The sequence below is a fragment of the Pygocentrus nattereri genome, chromosome 2, assembly GCF_015220715.1.
Source record: "Pygocentrus nattereri isolate fPygNat1 chromosome 2, fPygNat1.pri, whole genome shotgun sequence".
Classification (NCBI taxonomy): domain Eukaryota; kingdom Metazoa; phylum Chordata; class Actinopteri; order Characiformes; family Serrasalmidae; genus Pygocentrus; species Pygocentrus nattereri.
This window is the reverse complement of record NC_051212.1, coordinates 25814649-25827080: the sequence shown is the minus strand read 5'-3', so window position 1 is coordinate 25827080 and position 12432 is coordinate 25814649.

Genomic DNA, 12432 nt, shown 5'->3' with positions numbered 1-12432 from the left:
GATGACTCTGGGTTTGGCGGTTGCCAGGAGAACGGTACTTGTCTGACTGCATTGTGCCAAGTGTAAAGTTTGGTCGAGGGGGAATTATGGTGTGGGGTTGTTTTTCAGGAGTTGGGCTCGGCCCCTTAGTTCTAGTGAAAGGAACTCTTAATGCTTCAGCACCAAGAGATTTTGGACAATTTCATGCTCCCAACTTTGTGGGAACGGTTTGAGTCCTGACCTCAACCTGATAGAACATCTTTGGGATGAGTTAGAGCGAAGACTGCGAGCCAGGCCTTTTTGTCCACCATCAGTGTCTGACCTCACAAATGCGCTTCTGGAAGAATGGTCAAAAATTCCTATAAACACACTCCTAAACCTTGTGGAAAGACCTTCCCAGAACAGTTGAAGCTGTTTAGGTGCAAAGGGTGGGCTGATATCATATTAAACCCTGTGGATTAAGAATGGGAAGTCACTCAAGTTCATATACGTGTGAAAGCAGTCAAGTGAATACTTTTGGCAATACAGTGTATGTTCCAGTGAGACACTATTTGACTGAAACATAAATTGGCTTTTTTTGTACCACTAGAGGGCATCTCTGCTTTTCATATTTCTAAACCTGTCTTTGCTCATCTGCCTGTATGTAACCATGCAGATAATTCCAGCCTCCAGCTCCTGTATGTGCATCTCTGTGAGTGTGTTTGTAAGTCAATGTGCTTGCCCTGTGTAACTCATCCAGAATGCAGCAGCACATCTAGTGTTCAATCATCCTTAGTTTAGGCACATCACTCCACAGCTACGCTCCCTTCACCGGCTTCCTGTGGCTGCACACATCGGCTGTAAAACCCTGATGCTTGCCTACAAAGCCCAAAATGGACCAGCCCTTTACTACCTAATGACAATGGTCAAAACCAAGTCTTGATACAATCGAGCTTTAAGTACAGTGCGGCTTGACCTGCTTTCCTTTAAGACGTGAAAGAAATTCATCAAGACTTTTCTCTGCCCTGGCACACAGGTGGTGGAACTCCCACTGGCTGTCCGAACAGTAGAGTCTCTTTGCTCTTCAAACACAGATTTTTAAGTACTTATTGAAATGTCTTTAAATATATTGCACTGGACCTGTCCTGGGTGAATCCTGTCTTCTGCCCGATGACCGCTGGGATAGGCTTCAGCACCCCCCTGCGACCCTGAGGGAGAAGCGGCTTAGAAAATGTGTGTCTGTGTGTGTGTGTGTGTGTGTGTACATTGCACTGTGTTTAATTCTGTTCCTTATCTGTAGGTATTAACATAAGCTTTTGTTTCTAGCAATATCTGAGCTCAGGACTAGACTTCTCTCTAACCTATTTGTAACTAGCAGAAAGATACTTTCTCTGAGTAAACAACAAAGCACATTTTGTAAGTCACTCTGGATAAGATTGTCTGCTAAATGCTGTACATGTAAATGAGTGTGTAATAATCCATCTGAGCTCCAGTCTTAATGTGTTGAAGTGTTTGCTTTTATGTCCAACTGTTAATTATACTATAATTAAAAATTGTAATATTATATTAATGTTATAATTGAATGTTTCGTATGTTTTTCTTGTATGGCAGCACATCATAGCTCACAGGGCAAGTCATTGCCGTATGTGTAAACAAGGTGAGACCAGGCCTGGAGTGGTCCCAACCCTAGCGTGTGTATATTTGATGTGCATGGTTTGAATTATATATTTTATAATGAAAATGATGAACATTATAACAAAACAAAATAGTGAATTGGATACAGTTCAGTGTTATGCAATACAACTATGTTTATCAAATATGCACTGACATAAATTAATGCATTTTTGTTGTATTAAAAAGCATTGAATGCTATTCTGAAAAAGCACAACCAGGAAAGTGAAAGAAAAAAAAAAACACCTGCAGAAAATATTTTTGTGTGCGTTGGAAAAGAAAAGACGTGTGTTCGTTATGCGTTCATCAGGTAATGTGGCCTTTTGGCTATAATTGGACTCTGACCATAAAAAGCAAAACGAACATTTACATTTCTCTTTCTTTACTTCTGTATCAAAACTGTGTGTTGTATGATGGTGAAAAACCACAGTAGTGTTTGTCTTGTGATTTTTGTGTATTGTTAAACCCCCACCATGTAGTCAGTTGTTCTTAGCTTGTCTGTCATGTTTAACCTTCATTCTCATTCATTTGCTTTCATTTCCTCATGTCTCAGTTTGTCTAGCATGTTGTTTTTCAGTCTTTCTGTGTTTTGTCACATCCCCCTCACCCATATCGCCCTCACTTCCTCTGTTAAGGAGGCCTGTGCAGGGAAATTCCCAGCATAAATTACATGAGGTGATATTTTAGTTATTACCCGTTAACAACATGCTGCACTGTTCTTTCTGTTTCTTTTTTCAAGCTCTTGGTAATTGTGATCTCTTTTTGTCGCAGAGAGAAGTATTTAGCCCCTAACATGTTTTCGTAGGTTGTTATCTTATGCGCGGTGAGAGATGTAATTAGGATAAAGACTTTGCTGCTTATAGGCATTGCCCAACAGTCGACAGTAAGAACAAATTTACTACTGTTTTAAAGAAGCTGTCCTTCCTTTATTAATTTGTTTCATGCATAACATGATGGCATTAGTATTTTCATATGTACTATATATTTTTGGCATCTTCAGACACCTGCACCAGGTTTAGATCTCATACATCATGCCTTAGGCTCTCATACAGGTACAAAGACTTCTAACATAAAGGCAAATTTAAGATGACCATGCTAACACAACTTTTTACTTTAGAATTCTGTTCTTTTATTTGACTAATCTAAAGCTTCAGTGCATGCTATCAATGTGTTTATTTTCATATGTATCACATGTGTTGGAGACTGTTACAAAACCTTTGGAGCGCAAGAGCAAAATTGGAAATAGAAAAAGGAGGTAAAGCAAAGAAACCTGCCGTGAATGACAAAGACAAAAAACACCTTTTACTCTCTCCACACACACACGTCCCCATGAAACCAGCCAAGTCTTACTGCCTTCATTGTGATGCATACTGGTGGCTTTACTGTTCTCTGGGGGTGATTTTCAGTACTAGAAATTATCTTATGTTAAATGTCTAAATGTTTAATTAGTGATTTTTTAACTGTAAAGTTAGGAGCTCTCTTGGAGGCACACTCTAAAAGGGCTCGAGTTAGACACAGTTTCAGATTAGATGAGATTAAAGTGTGACAAGTAAACTCCTGACTGTTTTTACCACAAATGCCAGCACAAGTTTACCTCTTTCTCAATTTCAGCATTCAGCATGCAAACTGTGCCTAAATTTATGAGGTGCTAAACGTGCATGTTGAGTGTGGTTTCCCTGTGCAGGGTTCCGATCAGGCTCAGTGGCAAGAGAAAGAGATTAGGTGTGATCTTAGATGTTGTTTCTCACCACACTTTCACACACCATGAAAGCAAAGGCAATAAGCAAGACAAACAGAACTGACAAGCAGTTTTAGTCTCATGCCATTTAACCATCAGCACCTGGTGTGTGAGACCTCATTTAGGCCTTTATGTTTTAGCCTTGTTATCATACTGTCAGAATCTGAGTATGAGTACATTTCGGTACCAGCAATACGAGATAAAGATACACAGACTAAATATTTGAATTATTCTGCAAGAAATCACATGGTGAAACAAAAATAATGGTATGATATACTACGTATAGGGTGATCTATGTTAGCTTGTTTATCAATTGTAGTGAAGTGATATTTTGGATGGGCTTTTTGTTTTGTGTTTGGTAAAAAATCCCATCTTTAACCCTTCAGTCTCAGAAGACCACTGTGCTTTTTCCCCTAATATAACAATATAACTGGAACTCATCACATGCTTGATAATTAACTAATGCGTTTATCATTTTTTGAGACAGATGTGTTGGAACTTAAAAAAATATGTAAACAGTGGTCTTCTAAGATTTGGTCTTTCTGTTCTCCTTCCATTTTTCACCCTTTCCCTCTCTTCCCACAGGTGGACCATGCTGCCAACAGGACCCAGTTTGGAAGTAAGATCCACAGCTTTGGAGTCATTCAGGAGAAGATAGCTAGAATGACCATATATCAGTATGTTACAGAGGTGAGCCAGGTTAAATTTCTCACTGATCTTGTTCCCCTTTGCTTCTCACCTATTGGCAGAAAAGCATTTTTATTCTGCTGTAATGTTTTGATAACTGGCTGACAATAGGAATCAGGTCTTTTTAGTACATGAAAATCAATGGATTTGGAACATTTTGTGAAACATTAGAGGAAATAGGAAGTATACACACAGAGAAAGTAGTGATGTAGCATGTTATCCATGACCTTAAACTAGAGTCACACAATATTATAGTGCCTGATACATTATTTATCATTAGGTGTTTCTTCACCTGTTATTAAATATACCACCTATTTTCTGATCATCTTTATCTCTTCACAGAGTAATCCTGGACATTGAAAGATTGATCAGGTCTAATGCTACCACCGGATTATTATTCCACTGTCCAGGATCTTGTTTCTGTACTTTGCCATGGTAAACATACTCATGTCAAGCGAGACTGTGACATGGAGGAAGTGGAGGTTTCCTCACTTTCTAAGTGGTTGCATCACATGAGCGAACAAGCCAAAAATGTTCTTGTTTTGAAGCACCTTAGCCCCTCTGCCATTTCCTTTAATTTCTCAAGAAATTCATGCTTTTTTCTTTTCTGTCTTAAAGACTTCTAACCTTTTTTTCATCTCTTTCCTGCTCCTGTCTTCTGTTTACAGTGCATGGCCTGTATGGTGAGTGGTAACATGGACAGTGGAGCAACAGATTTCCAAATTGAGGCGGCCATCAGTAAAATCTTTGCTTCTGTAAGTGCTCACATGCACAGTGTTATCAGGAATTACACATGCATCAGTGTCCTTTTAAATGAAACTGTAATCAGTGTGAGTCATAAAAATTCAGTTGCAGTAGAAGTTCATGCCTATCACTTTTCATACAACATAAACATTTTTCAAACTTTCTGTATAAATACATTTTTCCCAGAATGGCAAAATTACTGATAATGCTATCATTAAATGATGACTGTGTTCATAATAGACACCTTCTAGAAACATACGGAGACCTCTGCATAGCGACTGAAAATGACATCAGTTGTCCTCATTTATTATCAATTCTTGTTTTTTGTTGGAGACATTATAGCGTGTGTATAAAAAGGATGATAAAAAATGTGGTCTGTTTCTGTTTCAGGAAGTGATGCTGAAGGTGACAGATGAGTGTATTCAGGTTATGGGTGGAATGGGGTTTATGAAGGTTAGTTTGATCGCTTGACGCTGCACACTTTTATACATTTACTTGCTTACCAACTTACCAACGTAGGAGTTCCTAGGCCTGTGCATTAGTTTGGCATACACAATGTTGCACCAGTCTTTATTCTATATTAATGTATTTTTATACATCATTTGGAATGCAGCTGTCTTTTACTTTGTGTGAACATGCCATGATAAATCCATCAATAGGAAAGATTACAAATACTTCTACAATACAATAAGTTACAATAAGTTACATTAAAATTTTGAATGTTTTAAAAGTTCAAAGTTAAGTGACTAAGTTGGCTTTTTTTTTTCTGACAGAAACAACATATTTTTTTCCTGTACCAGCAAATATTTGCTCTAGTAGGATCTTCCACTTCAATCGAAGTTAAATATGTAAACAAGGATGGGCGTGTGATGATCTGTAGTGACATGATAGTCTTGTGTTTGGTGTCTGTGGACGCATCAGATCATTTTACTTAACCTTTTATTTGAACTAATTTACTTCCAAATCTGAGTTTTAAACTGGACTGTTTTCTTGATTTCAACTGTATTTGAAACACTGTCCATCAATCAAAACAACAAAAGTTCTTTACCGTGTTTTTAACGCAACAACCACATCTCTATCATGAATAGATGCAGATAGGGTTAGCCTTCACACCCTCCAACATGAGTTTCAGACACTCAAGTGGAAAGAGAAGTCTTGAAGGTGGTGGAAAAAGAGTGTAGGTGTCGTGTAATAAAAGCCCACAGAATCTTGTGTGGGTTAAGAAGGAAGGACCCAGTGGTGCTAACCACTGAACTCATTGTGTCTCCAGTACATGTGAAAATGTGGGTCATGCTTTGCATACGATGAGGGTTTTTTTGTTGTTTTTTTTTTGCACAGCCTCTATCCTGGCCTGAACTAGCATTGTGCTAATTATTTTGGTCAGACACATTTGTCTGCAGAGAGCAGACAGAAACTGGGTAGATTGAATGCACTCAAACGTGCAAATTGTAGAAGTTTGCAGAGTTTAAGCAGAAGTGAGCAGCCGGTCTAGATGAATCAGCTAGTTTATTTGTAGAATGAGGCATTGCTTGTTCCCCTTAATATCTGTTTTCTCTGTGAAACTGTCTTACTTATATGTCAGAACCAGTGAGCACATTAAAGCAGAACTACCCCATGTCTATTAATCCCATACATGAAACAAAGTGGCCAGTTCCTAACAATACTAGGCTTGCTGACTTTCATGCTACGAGAGGATACCTAGTGGTGTTTCCAGTGTTAAGCCTCACATTTATCACAGAATACAACCTCTTTTGATCCACCCCTTGAGCTGATGATGCTGTAAACATCTTTGCCAACCTATATTTGGTGTTTAGATCAGTAGCGTCAGCAAAGGTCTTCCAGAATCTATTGCCTGGTGTTGGTTTGTTGACAAACACCAACACTGCATTGACTGTGCCATTTTTCTAGAGAAGCTGTGACTATGCTGGCCTGCAACATACTCAGGCAGTCCTACCACGCTATTCAGTGATGTTGATTTCAGTGTCTTTAAGATTTATCTTTAGTTAAATGCCTAAGGAATACATTGACCTATGGGGGAATACTTAAATCCATCTCATTAAGTGTGCTAACATCTGTTATTAGTTAAGGCTAATAACAGACAAATCCTAATTTGTCAGAGCAGGAACAAGTAATCCAGCTGTGATATAGAAACAAGAAAAATTGTTGCTGTAGGGATGAATTCTTGTATCTCCAGAATGGTAGCTTAAAGGAGGAGGTATACGTTAATGCAACAAGATTTTATTGTAAATAGTATTCCAAGTGAATTATTTCTCTTGGTCTGTTCATTATGACATATTCATTCAGTGTAAAGAACATCTGGTAATTTTAGATTGCCAAAAAATACAACAGCAAGATAAAGGTTTTGTCATGACCAGAACAATTTACAGAGCCCTCCAGTTGGCCCCACTGTCATCTCAGAGTTAAAACAAAAGTTGTAGGAGGAAGTACCATAAAATGAATGCCAGAAACCTCACTGATACTAAACAAACATTGCCTGACAGGAAAAGAATGTCTGTCTGTCAACAATTCTCATAAGGACATCCATCCATCCATCCATCCATCTATTTTCTAAGCTGCTTCTTCCTCATGGTTGCGGGGGGGGGGGTGCTGGAGCCTATCCCAGCAGTCATCGGGCGCAAGGCAGGATACACCCTGAACAGGTTGCCAGTCCATTGCAGGGCTCATAAGGACATATTCCTGTTTTTTATATCCCAGTGTTATATTCTACCTTGTTGAGTGGATTTGTTTTGTCTGGAACTGTCAGAAACCTAAAAATTAGGGTCTAAAAGTCATTGTGCCCTTAAGGACTACAAATAATTCCCATAAGAACCTCCTCCTCTGGTTTCAACCTGCACTGCAACAAAACAGTAGCAAAAATTCAAGCCATAAACACTGAACTTAAGGAGAAAATAAATGAGTACTTGTGAAATTATCTGTCCATGCAGCAAGAGCATTTTACATAAAAAACTTCTTAAAATAAGTTGGTTCCAGTCTAGAAATAAGTAGACATTATAGAGTTGAAATAAGCAAAAAATTAAATAGAAAATACTGGATTTAGATCACATTTCTTGATCAGTCATGCAACATCACAGAAGTAAGTCAAATACACTGAATATGAAATATTTTCTAATATTCTAATTATGTATTCTAATTTTTGCATTCTTAATTGTAGCACATTAAAATCAGAATCAGAATACTTTATTGATCCCAGAGGGAAATTGCAGTTATTACAGTTGCAACCATTTATATAAAAGAATAAAACACTAATAATTTAAAACAAAAAAGAGAAATTTGCAATATGTACATGAGATTTAGATACAGTAAAGTGGTGGTGACTGTGATAATAAATATGAAACATCTTATATAAAGCAGTTCAAATTGCGTTATTGCACACATAATTATTATTATTACACATATGAACAGTACAGTTTGGTATTGAGTATTGCACAGATGAACCATAGCATCACACACTGAGGGAGGAGTTATAGAGTTTGATAGCCACAAGTAAGAATGACTTCCTGTGGCGCTCTGTGGTCATTTCGGTAGAATGAGTCTTGCACTGAATGAGCTCCTGTGTCTCATCACTGTGTCGTAGAGTGGGTGGGAGCCATTGTCCATAATGGCCTGCAGCTTAGACAGTGTCCTCCTCTGTGACACGGCCATCAGTAAGTCCAGCTCCACACCCACAACATCACTGGCCTTGTGGATTGGTTTGTTGAGTCTGTTGGTGTCTGCCACCCTCGGCCTGCTTCCCCAGCATGCGTAGAGGACAGCACTCGCCACCACATAAATATGCCAAGACACAAGAAAATGACTTGTTGCAACTTATTTAATACTAGTGGAGTATGATTATGCTCTTTTAAGCTCTTATAAGAGCCAAGTAAGTTGGCTCATCTTGAAAGAGAGAATTCTAAACTTAATTTAAGTTTTACTAAATTTAATGTAAAACTAGTCCTTAAACTCAAGGCATTATATCTTAAAACAGAAAACTGATTTTAATTGAAATCACTACCAGGACTGCACATGAAATTTTTATCAACATTACAACAAACTGAACTGGAGGGCCAACACAGAGGCTGTGTACAGGGAGGGGATGAGCAGACTCTACTTTTTGAGAAGGCTCAGGTTTAATGCGTGCACTAAGATGTTGCCGATCGTCTACCAGTGTAGCACTGTTGGGATGCAGCAGTTTGAGGGGGAGATGCAAAAAAGCTTAACAAACTGATCAAGAAGGCTGGCCCTGTCTTGGGATGCTTACTGAATGATTTTGAGGTGGTGGTTATAAGGAGGTCACTTAATAAACTCACTGCTATTCTGAGCAACACATCACACCCCCTCCATGACCTACTGGTGAGGCAGCAGAGCACCTTCAGCAGCAGACTTATTCAGCTCCACTGTAGCAAGGAACAGTAGCAAAGAGATTGCACTATACAACACCTTGTCACTGTGCTGGGATATTACCGTATACTGAGGCACTGACAGGACAGGCTCACTGGGCAGCAGCTGGACAGTACATTACATTGCTCTATTATCCATTTTACAATGCACTGCCACTTTGTTTATACATCTAGACATATTTCATATTGTTCACTTTGTTTATTTGTCCATAAATATTGTACATTGCACTGTCACTTGTCATATTGCACAACTGTTAACATAGGTTACCATTTACAGTACATAGTAGTTCATTCACAGGAGGGGACATGCAACACTGCATTGTCAAGTGCATAGTATTTAAGCAATTTTACTACTTATTTTTATACTGCATGTTTATTTTATTATTTAGTTTTACTTTCTATTTCTAGAAAGGTCTACCTACCTACCTTCTTACCTACCTACCTAATATGTGTAGGACAGTTTCCTTTTTGATGTGCACTGATGCACTCCCACACCATCATGGATGCTGGCTTTTGAACTGTATGCTGAAGACAAGCCAGGTAGACTCTTTCCTCTTTAACCCGGAGGATGTGGTGTCCATAATTTCCAAAAAAGAATTTTGATTCGTCTGACCTTTTTTTTGCCTCCAGAGAAGGTGGTGGTGTTTCGCTATCCTGCTTATTTTTTGTTTTCTTCTTTGCATAGCAGTTTTAACTTGTGTTTTTTGAGGCAGTGATTAACGGTGTTCACAGACAATAATTTTCAGAAGTGTTCCTGAGCTCATGTAGTGTTTCCACAGAATCATGTCTGTTTTTGATGCCGCTTGAGGGCCCAAAGATCACAGCCGTCCAGCTTTTAAAATTTTTTTTTTTGCAGTTTTCTAGTCACTTGAATGCAGAGATTTCTCCAGATTCTAATCCTTTAATCCTATTATGTACCATAGTTGATGACATTCCCAGGTTCTTTGCTATTTTACATTGAGAAACCTTATTTCTGAATTGTTGCCCTATTTACTTGTTTTTCACAGAGTGGTGAACTCCTCACCATCTTTACTTCTGAAAGACTCAGCCTCTCAGGGATGCTCTTTCCCTGAAAGGTTACTGATCTGTGGTCGATTAACCTAATTAGTTGTGAGATGTTCTACCATGTGTGTTTTTTTAAGAATTACACAACTTTTCAACTCTTTTGTTGCCCCTGTCCCAACTTTTTTGAAATGTGGTACTGGCATCAAATTCAAAATGAGCATATATTTTTCAAAAAACAAAGTTCTTAGTTTCAACATTTGATTTGAGTTTGATTTGAGTTTCAACTATTTTTCATTAAATATAGGCTTTAAACGATTAGCACATCATTGCTTTCTGTTTTTATTTACATTTTACATAGCATCTCAACTTTTTTGGAAATGGGGTTGTAGACCATTTTAATCACTATATGTCATAGAAACCCTTTTCCCTGAACTGAAGAATCAATGTTTTTGCTTAAAATGTAAAATGCTTATGATTTAAAACTTTCGTCACTGGAGTAATACACTGTTAAGATAATCACTTGCAAATGTATTCTTGCGTCAGTGTGGGCTAAGAACAATAACTGAAGTGATATACAGACTATAACAACAGTTTATGCCTTTTAAAGTATTTTTCTTATACATGGCTGTTAAAATAAACAGAAAATATAAAATGGCTAAATAACGACGTGTGGCTTAACGTTATGTTACCATAACAGCAGCGATGCAATTATTTACTAACAGAAACATGTTCCATGTGTTGATAATCCGAATGCTTTGGCGGAAGCAAAAAACAAACAGGACTTACGGTGCTGCCTCACGGCTGTCTTGACAAAGTGCTCCAGGTGTGTTTGCTTCAAGTGTTCAGAGAATCCACATGGTTTGACTTGGAACAGCCAGTGCATGATATGCAAATCAATGTATTTCTGTAATCAATGATGTTGATGAGTCACACCCAGCCCTATAGGCCCACATTGCCATGTTCTCACTTCTTTCAGTTTCTGTTAGCAGGTGATTTTGCTGTGAGACTCCTTCAGATCGATTCATGCTCAGATGGTTCTGTACTCTGCTGTTTCCTTCTGAATAACTTTCAAAAATCCAAGATTCTACAGTCTTTTTAATCAAGAGCATCCACACGGCTTGGAACAGATGTTAAGAGCCACTATAAGGAGTTGAATGAAATCAGCTCCTCACTCCAATTTCCTTTCCACCATAAACAATGCAGAGGTTACCTTAAATGGCAGGCACCAGAATGTATTTACAGTATCATTTAAAGTGGAAGAGTATTAAAATTAGAAACTGACTTCAACTTCATCAGAGGTTCAAAGTCTAGCAGTTTACTGATATTGCAAAAACAGCCTGGCCTAACAAATATGCAGATTTACATTCATTTGTTGTTTAGTGCTTATAGCTGATGTCTTTGATTAACTCTGTGCAAAAATGCTGCAGCTGCAGCTCTCTCTTCCTTCCTAACAATGACTGTGTCAAACCTGTACTTGGTGAGGCTGGTCATTGATCCTCATTGAAGTGTATGATCTGGCCCTCACTATCCCCTCCATATTCATAACATTTTAAAGTACATGTGCATATAAAAACATTGGCTATCCACCTGACAGGTTAGCTCAGTTAGTTCACTAGATTAGCTATGTTAACTGGCTGTTAAAGTAAAATTAATTGAAAGTCAAAAATATAATTTTCAAAGGACAGCCTATTTTCTTTATTATTATTCCTCAATAATTGTCAAGACAACTTCTGAAACACCTTACTTCCATGTTTTGAAACCAACGGCAGGCTAATTGGGTGTGTTTTTACCTTTTACAATCCATTGATTTTGTGTCACTGAATCTTGAAAAAATTGTTTTTACTTAAAGAGCATAGTACAAATTGGTACTCTGTCTAATATAGGCCTAGCTTCTTTTATCAGTAAATGACTCAGTTTTAAGATTTCCTGATTAGCTGAGGGATGCAAGACAAATTCATGATCAATTTAAGAATACACTATGATAGAAACTAGTAAATAACTAGTAAGTAAATAACTAAATATTATTAAGGTCCAAGCATATAGTTGGATTTGTTACAGTTTATCTTCTCCTTATTTTTTTCTGCTAAAATTAATTGCCCAGACCAAACCAAAAGACATGAAACTTGGTCAATAGGTAGAAGTCCCTCCCACTACACAGGCACATGACACGAGCCCAATCAAAACAAATGCTTTAGAGACAAAATTAATTCTGGAATACACATACACATACAT